At 31.1% G+C, this 10,056-nt stretch overlaps 1 long non-coding RNA gene across 2 annotated transcripts; it reads left to right on the forward strand.

The window, feature by feature from the left end:
• The first annotated feature begins 472 nt into the window (after positions 1–472).
• LOC127799464 (uncharacterized) lies at positions 473–9,787 on the forward strand. Of its 2 annotated transcripts, none has more exons than XR_008022633.1 (2): positions 473–819; positions 8,845–9,787. It is a non-coding gene; the product is annotated as an uncharacterized LOC127799464 (long non-coding RNA). The 2 variants fall into 2 exon arrangements; XR_008022632.1 differs by having other exon boundaries at positions 8,930–9,787.
• The last annotated feature ends 269 nt before the right edge of the window (positions 9,788–10,056 follow it).

Below are 10,056 nucleotides of genomic sequence, written 5' to 3' on the forward strand. Positions count from 1 at the left end.
AGTAGGTTATTCCGTTATAATGGAATCGTGGACATAAATTATTAAGTGGAACTATATTAATTTTTTGCAAGTCGTTATTTTCTTGGGATGATCGGCCTTGCACAGTTCTTGGTGCTCGTGCCCTCAATTACACAAAAGGAGATAAATCACAATTTAGATATTTGGCCTTTATTCAGGATAAGGATCGAACTCGCAACCCACTGAATTGACACTAGTATATTGTTCATTCGACCACTTGATCTATGCCTTAGAGGTTATGTTATTATTTTCTTGTTTCACTTTGTTTTTGTTTATGGTTTGTGCAACCTCATCCTAACAATTTGGGTTGCCATATTTTAAGCAATTTTTTGCAATTCTTTATAAATTGCCATAAAGGGTTGAATAGTAACAGTCAAAACGACGCCATTTTGATTGGAAGAAAACCCTTGAAAAGAAACCTATAGTTTCTCCCCCGCACATTCGAGATAAATCCCTCATTTTCTGTATTGCCTTTGAAGAAAGGCCCCCTATTGTTGTTGGAGAAGACAACCATCGACTGGAGAACTCGATGAAAAATGAGAATACGAGGGTTTTTGCTCTTTAGAGAACAAGAAGATAAGAAACCTCAATCTCTCTTTCAGATTCCATTCTCTTGCAATCTCATTGTATGTTATATATATATATATATAATTTTCTATCTTTTTGTTCTAGGATATCTATGTTAAAAAACACTAATATTTTCCCATCCACAGGCCTCGACGAGCTTCCCTTTGCCTTGGAGATATTAAGGTTTTAGCTTTTCCCCTTTTCATTTCCATCACGCTCAGATCCCCTCTATTGGTAAACTACGATTCCCTTTTTCTGTCAATGTTTTCAGAAATATGATATTTAATTGGATTTTGTTCATGAAAAACAAGATAGGAAAATACTAAATGCTCTTAATACTCATCTGACATGAGGGAAATTTATTCACATGCATTGATAACATTTATCCATTTTAATGTGTGGATTTTTTTTTTTATTTCATTGCATTTTCTTGATAAAAATGTAAAACTTTACAATAGCATGGAGTTCGAGAAACATAACCCCTATGTGTGTATTATTGAAATTGAGGGGTTGGTTTGGTTTTTACTTGGTTCTACTATTTGGGTTTTGTTTGAAATCATGTTCGATTTCTAGAATTTAGGGTTCATTTTTTATGTATTTTTTGGCAATATGGGAAGAATTATGGAGAAGTGAATATTATAAATATCCTTGCCTGTTGTTGAAGTAGATATTATAGATATCCTTGCTGCTTGTTGTTTCATTGCAAAAAGGTGCGTAGGATAAATTATTTTTCTTCTTCATTTGGGCTTTAGAATTTAGTTTTCAGTGATAAGATAATTTAGTTTTTTCTTTTTTGAGTATTAGTAGTAGGATAATAAATTGTAATATCTTATTGAATTTGTCTATGTTAGCAGCTTCATAGAATTTTAGTTGGCTTTGTTGACCTTTAAATAAAGGATGCCCCCATTGAGGTTGGAGTTACTGCTGAAATCAAACTGACCATGTTAATATTAGTTGCGAAATTACAGGAACCTTAACTCTCTGAATAGAAAAGTTGTGGGACAAGGTGGTAATGTACCTTGGATAACTTTTAATATATAGATTATAAGGCAAAACAAAAATGTAAGTACCTTAGAAATGTAAACATAAGTACCTTAGAAATGTAAGGATTATTTGTATTTAGATTATTAAATTATTGGATATTTATTCCCCTTAACTTCTTTTCCTTCATTGTTACTAATTGTTCTTCTTCTAGGTTTTCTTTACTTGTTATTCTTTAAATTTTTTTTTTCTCTTCCTCTCTATTTGTTGGGTTTTCTCTTTGTCTTCATCACAAACAAAATTAATCTCTCACTCTCAAAGGCGCTTCATTCTCTCGCACATTTTGCCACCATCTCATTCATTCAATGCCTTACAAATGGAATGCTTATTCATTCTCCCCCTTATGAAGGAATTTGAGCCACAATCCACAGTCAAGCGTGTCAGTGACTCTAATTTGGATCAGCAAGTTTGTTAGGGTTTTGGCAATCTTATTGTAGAATTATATAATCTACTAATAGATCTGCTTCACTAATTACTTGAACTTGCACGGAGGTAACTTTAAGTAATTTTTCCAGTTCATGGTTTGTGGATGATTTTCTATTGTTGGGATGTTCAAAATACACAAGTAGATCTTGTGGATATTCTTCATGTTTTGCATGCATATGTTTTGAAGTATGATCTATTGAAGAAGTTATGTTTTGTTAGGATTGAATTGCACAGACCAAGAATGATAAATAGAAATCAAAAGAGAAAAATAATAAGTAGAAAATTTTACATGGTTCAGCCCAACAATCTACATCCATGATCCTACCCCACAAGGGGATCTAACAATTGCTCCCTCGACTCAAATTCCCACAATTGGACCCAGAACACAGATCATGAGCCAAGAATAATGCATATCCAAACAAGTCAAGACATATATTTGCAAACACACTAACTATCAACCTCCAATTGATGATGCATTGATCAAGTTCAACAAATATTTTAAGTGACAATTTTCTCTTCAATGGCTACTTGCATCCTCCCTTCAATTGTATTCTTATCCGACAACAATAATTGCAGTGGCATCATCCTCATGGTAAAAGTAGCAGAACCCTTTTTCTACTTCAAGGTGGTAGGTCACAACGATCTTTAATGGGTCTTACAGCGTTGTTTATGGCAACATGGTAGCTCTCTCCTCCAGCCCTCCTCCGACAATTAGCAATGGTTGACGACTCTTTCCCTAATTTGCGACATCTGCAACAAATGGTGTTTCATAACACACCAAATAAAATCCTTAATTTTCTCTAAATTTTCTATCACAAATTTTCTCAAACACCAAACAGTGAAACGATGATTTGTGAAAAATCTATATCTCACAACCAACCTAGCCAAGGCTCTAATAGCACTTACTATAATCAAATCATGCAAACTAAGAATGATGGACAAGAAACAAATGAGAAAAATAACAATGCGTAAAAAATTAACATGGTTCGGCTCAACAATCTACGTCATGATCCCACCACAACAGGATAATCCATAGCTAAATCAAACTAACCTCACGTTTTCTAATAACTGGTCGCACTACACACTAGGATTCTGGTTATCAAATTGTGGAACATGTGAGACATAACTACAATAATCTAGATATATGTCTCTTCATAATAATCTACATCAATCACTAAACTAAAGTTGGCCATTTATGGGCACAAATCACAATCACAACAAGATCAGGTTTTCCAAACATATCATAATCCTTTATTTGAAATAATCACATGATAAAGATTATTTGACAGGCAATTCTCCATCACATTAATCTTATAGGATAAGATAACAATTTTAATTAAACTAGAATTTGAGGAGTTATCCTAACACATTTTGAACCATGCGGAACCATTTTAGAGTTATTGGGTTATGACATATATCAAGCTTGGTCTAATTTTTTTTTTTTTTAAAAGTCTTGAGTTAAATTGTTGTGAAAGTGATTATTGGTTCAAAGTTTGTGAATTAGATATTGTCAATGTCATTTTGTCAACAAAGAATATTACAATCTATTTTACAAATTATAATCCCCTCCATAAATTGTCTCTTGTTACAATTTGGAGTACTATCGGTCCAAGAAACCACCCAATAAACCAACAAATATAATCACTCTTTAGCACTCTCTCATCGATTCAACAAAACAACATAAACAAAAAATTAAAGAATTGACAAATGATAAAGTTAGAGCAATCAAACCACATGAGTACACCGAGATTTATCCTGGTTCGAACTAATAGAATCAATCATACATCTAGTAGTACCGAGAGCAATCCAATATGAATGAAATCAGATACAAGAGTTCCCACACTTCCTCTCGCACACGAGTACACTGTTCTCTCTTGTGATTCTTGTGATTACAAAGAACTTTTCTTGACACAAAGCCTTTCCTCTCAACACACAACCCTCTACTCGTTTATAACAGAGAGCTTTCTGAATAATGAATGATACCCTAAGCGCTAACTCGAGCCCCCTATATATAGGCAATAGGACGGTTACATCAAGGGAATTAAAAATATAACAATACCTAAAATACCGTCAACTAACAGTCACCGTTAAAAGCACTAAACGGTCACTAACAGCTGGAAGGGATCCAACCAAGATCTCTCTATCTCTTCCTTCTCGATCCTTAATACTCAATGCAAAACATCACATCTCTTAAATCAAAATCTAAATTAGTGAATCTCCCCGCCTTCAATTGGTTTGTTTTTCTATTTTGTTACTGTTGTTGCTATCTTTTGTTTGTCTATTATTTATACTTATTTCTCTTTGGGTTTTGTTATCTTCTTTTTGCATGTAGGTGCCTTAGTTTGAGAAAAAGAACTCTAAATCCATTTTTGTTTTTAGATGATTTGTTTATCAGTGTAAGACATGAGATTACTCAAAACATTTTAGTAATATGATGGATAATGACACATGTTTTATATGATGAAGATAAATAATCTATCCATAAAGGTATGAAAATTGCTAATTAAGTGGTAACTTATTATTTATGCCTAGTTATCACTAATCATAGTTAATTATTAACATTACATAGTTAGATTCACTAACTGTCTAAGTAATTATTTGTCCTTTACAAGTATTAGCATTCTTAATGAACATATAAGTTTTCTAAGCCTAACATCTCTACATGATTTATATGGACAATGTAAGATATGCATAAGAAATATATTCAAATTCAAATCTCTCACAAGTAAGTTTTGGCCCATATGATATCCCCAGTACCGAAGTCATTACATTAATCAAAACTAGCAACCAACACAATAATTTCAATAAAATGACAGATATTAGTATCCAAATGATGAAGGAATGGAGATTGGATTGATCCTAAATAATTAATTGAAAAAAAATTAGAGTTAGATCTATGTTTGATTAATGATTACTTGAGTTTTTATCAAACAAAGATCAAAACTGATCCAATCTCCAATCCTTCATTGTCCAAATATAGATGTTTGTGGTTTTATTAAAATTGTTGTGTTAGCTACCAGTTTTGCTGACTGTTATGACCTCGGTCTTGGGTATATCATATGGGTCAAAACTTATTATTGGTGAGAGATTTGAATTTGTTTCTGATTTATCTTATATTGTCCATATAATTCATGTTGAGATGTTTGACTTTAAAAACCTATACGATCATTAAGGATGCTAAACCTGGTAAAGGACATTTAATTAATTAGATGGTTAGTGATTATAGTTATGTGGTTGCTGATAATTATTGGGGATTAGTGATAATCTGGCATAAATAATAAATTATCACTTAATTAGCAATTTTAATACCTCTTTAGATATAATTATATTCTATTTATTTCCATATCATATAAAACCTGCATCATTATACATCATATTACCAAAATATTTCTAGCAATCTCATGTCTTACATTGTTAATCAAATCATGTAAAAGCAAAAATAGGAATATAATTTCTTTTCCCTCAAATTAAAACCCAAAGAGCTAATCAATTGAAGGCGTGAAAATTCATTAGATATGGGTCTTAGAGATGAAAATTTATGAAGGGGACTATAAATTGTCAAATAAATCGTAAAATTCTTTGTTGATAAAATGACATTAAGAATATTCAATTTTCATAATTTAAATGAATAATTTCAAAAAAAAAAAATTAACTCAAAAGACTTTTAAAAAGAAATTAGACCAAGTTTGATATATGTTATAACCCAATAACTCTAAAATGGTCCCACATGGTTCAGAACCTAATTTCTTTAATTGATCGAACTTCAAAATATACATGCAAAATTTGAGGAATATCAACAATGTCTACTTGTGGATCTCGAACATCCCAACAATAGAAAAACTTTCACGAACTAGAGGTTCAAAAAATTACTTAAAAGTTATCTCTTTAGAAGTTCAAATAATTGTTGGGTCCCTGGAACCCAGAATTCTTCTAGGGGCTCGCTGTGGAGGTTCTGTGCTGTCGAGATTTGAGGAAATAAAGTTGTGTCTCTGCTAACAGCTATAGCTTTTGGTACAGTGATAGGCGCTTGATCCTGGGTTTAACAATAATTAGTGAAGTTGATCAGTGATAGATCTTGATCAACTTCTATAATAAGATTGACAAAATCTTAACTTGTTGATCATCCAAATGACATGACTGCTTGTGGATGGTTGTCTTAAGTCATATATTAGGTTTTGATATTGATGAGATAATGGTTTTGATGATGTGCAAAACAATATGTTAAAGATGAAAGTTGATAGAGGTTTAATCGAGTAAGGCATAATATCAATTGAGTATATCAGAATATTAATCGAGTACAAATTCAATATTAATCAAGTAAAATATTGATAGTATTCACCATTTCAATCGGGTATAAAATCAATTATAATTGAGTTCATCTCTAAACTCTATTCTGTAATTGAATAAAATATTTTATTTACTCAAATATTAAGCTCATTTGAGTAAGCATGTAAACTAAATCAAACTCAATTGAGTATTCTTATTAGACAATCGAGTAAAATCATGTTATATTTGAGTAAGTATGAAAGAATATTCGGCTAAATTTATTTTTGTAATCGAGTATTTATTCGCAAGAGATATGTTAAGTTTCTGGAGTGTCAGTGTAATCAAATGCTCAAAATTATAGTTGCGTAAATATCTCAACATACTCGACTAAATCCAAATTGTAATTAAGTATTAATTCTCAAGTGAATTGTCAAGTCTCTAGACTTTTAGTGTAATCGAGTGTTCAATTTTGTAATCAGTAGATGTTGAAGCATAATCGACTAAATTCAGAAATGCAATCGAGTAATCATTTAAAGTCTTTTTCTCAAAAATGTAATTGAATACAAATTTTTTTTAATCAAGTAAAATTCAAAATTAGTCAATTACATCTTGTATGCACTCGAGTAATTGTCAAAATTAATCAAGTAATTTGCAAATTTTACTCGAGTAATGTTCTTGCTGTTTTTGCATTTATAGTCATTACAGCGCATTTAATGTGTGCAATTTCTGCTTTTCAGATCATGATTAGTTCATTAAATGTTGATTGATCATTTTGAGATGATTTATATATTAAAATATCTATTTCTAATCTCTTTGTGAGCTTGTTTTGAGTGAAAATATGGCAGTTACAAAGAAGTTCTTTATTCAAGAAAAAACAATTGAGCATTTAAAATGAGAACACCATATAAAGAGTTGCAGAATGAAGAAGAGATAAGAACTGAATAGAAGAGCCAATAAGCAAAAAAAAAAAAAAAGGTTAATTTGCACTCTCAAAAGAGCTTACCTCAAGTGTGCTTTGCTCATAGAAAAGAGAGATCGAGATTTGCCCTCTCTGGTTGTGCACTCTCTCTCTCTTTGAGTTTTAACCTTTGCTCTCTCTTGCCCCTTTGGTTTATATATGCACAATATTATATATATAATATAATAATTATATTAATATATATGTATATCATATATATGATGTGTTTATAACTTTATATATATAATTTGTTTTTATATATATATATATGAATATATGTGTATTTAGGATAATATATATTTTATGTAAATAATTTTTTTATGCCTCGCTTAAGCCCCAGCCTTGCACTCGACTAATGCCTAGCACGTTTTTGAACACTATATGTATGAACATGGTTCGTGTATGAATCATAAGTTTATCTCCTAATTCGAGAATAATTAAATAAATTTAAAACATATTTGGGTTGGAAGAAAAAAATAAAAATAAAGGATAAATTTCACATACCATCTTGAGGTTTAATAAAAAGATGCCAACCACCCTTAAGTTAAACCACCTTAATCTCTCTTAACTTTTATGATTTTGCATCAATTTCCTTCCAATCGTCTAAATTTTTTATTAATATTTTGTAAATAATAAAAAGTACTCATATTTATATCTCCATATCTCTCTTTCTTCCTCCTCTAAACCTCACTCCATTCTTTTTCTCACATCTATATATTTGAAACCTGTAAACTAGATTTAGGTTTAGGTTCCCAGCGACTATCGCCTTCAAAGAGAAGATTTCTTTCTCTTTCTCTCACTCACACCCCCGCGCGCACACAAAATTTTCAAACCTAGATCTAGGTTGGGTTCAAGATAAAGATAAATGAACGTAGAGAAGTACCCCTCTCTCTCATATTTAAACCTAGATCTAAGAAAATTTAATACTAGTCTCTCACGTGTCATGTGACCAAACAACTGTAAGGGAAATCATTAGATTTCTCAAAATAAACATTAATGGTTTCGATATACAACCTGGACGAAGATGAAAGATATGAGAATTATGATTGATATTTATTTAAGAAAATCCATAATTTTCTCATTTATTAATAAAAATGAAAAGTAGATTCGACTTTTATGTTTTCCTCCATCCCCTCGAGTTCTTATCTAAATTTTTGACACATCATGAAGAAGTAATCTAAAGTGATAAATGATGCCTCTCGTTAGATTATTTATTACTAACGCATCAAAAATCCAGATAAGAAGCTGAGAGAAATTGAGAAAAAGCAAGAATTGAGGACAGCCATACCGTACAATACATGAATGTGCTGTCTGCTAATTTGGAGGAAGCTCTTTTTCTTTCTTTTATTTTAGATATTTGCTAAGGGGAGAAAGATCTTTTAACTTGCATATCATGTATTATATATATGCGCGGTCTATGTATTCATCTCATCTGTACGCAAACTGTGTATCTTGGTTTCTTTCCATTTGTATGTGATGATTGAGTGTCTGATTTATGGGGTGGTTTGAGGGACATGGGATGGTGTGGCGATTAGGTCATTGATTTAACAATTCCGCTATTGGTACAGGGGACGGTTTACAGATGAGTTGGTAGTTTCTGAAATGATCATTTTGCTGTTGCCCTCTTTTTCTTCTCATCTGTTTGAATTGCAGATTTGTAAAATCTCTCTCTCTCACCGAAACAATCGCCACTCAAAAATCAAAATCCTCCACTTAAGAATCAAAATCCAATCTCCACTCTCTCTCACTGGATGATGTTGGTCACGTTGCCAGTGATGGGTTTGTGTGCGTCGGTGGAGAGCAGAGCACAGGCGTCGCCGGTGGGTGGTTGGTTGGTTTGGGTAGAACAAAGAAGGAGCAAATCATGTTTCCCCTTGGCTTTCTGTCTCTAAATTTTTATTTTAGATCTAAAATATTATCAATTTATCATTTATCACACCTGTACATGACCTGTAAACCTCCCCTGTACAATAGCTTTTTCATTGATTTAAAGCTCTGCATTATGGGTTTTGTAATTTATATTGATGTCCGGCCAAATACTTTTATGGGTTCTCTATGTGCGTGTGAAGATTCAAACTAACTTTCCTAATCTTTTTGTATGTTTGTATTTTCTTTTTAAATGCAGCTCTCTTTTAACTTATATAATGTTTTTAAGTTCATGAAGTGATAGGATAAAATATATTTTGAGTTATTAGTTATAAAATTATGTGTTTAGTAAAAAAAAAAAAAAAAAAAACTTATTGTAAGTTATGAAAAATTGTAAATAAATTCATTAAAAAATAATTATAATAAAAAATTACAATTAATTATATTTTATAACTATACATGGTAACAAGAAGGATAACATATATTATGATTTCAATCTCTATGATTAATGGGCAATAAATGTACTTTTGTTTTTAGCATTTAATCAATCTAATTGATTGGTTAAATGTCATCTTATATCTAAAAATAATATGCACGGCAATGGTTAGAATTACTCATTTAATTGATACATTTATGTTTAATAAATTGCAATGTATTTATATTTACTTTTTAGGCGACAAAATAGAAAATGATATTTAGCATACAACTAATTTTTCTTTTTTTTTTTTTCACAATTCTTGTTTTCAAAAAAAGTAATTGCAGTTTTTATTTAAAAAATACAAAAAATAGTATTTTCATATTGACATGAGCTTCAACAACTAAATATTAATCAACTGAACAACTAATACGAATAAAAATAGATGGTTTTTCAAAACAAGAGGGTCGGTCAGTCATGAATGACTATAATTGGATAG

The sequence above is a fragment of the Diospyros lotus genome, chromosome 4 (genome assembly GCF_014633365.1).
Source record: "Diospyros lotus cultivar Yz01 chromosome 4, ASM1463336v1, whole genome shotgun sequence".
Lineage (NCBI taxonomy): Eukaryota > Viridiplantae > Streptophyta > Magnoliopsida > Ericales > Ebenaceae > Diospyros > Diospyros lotus.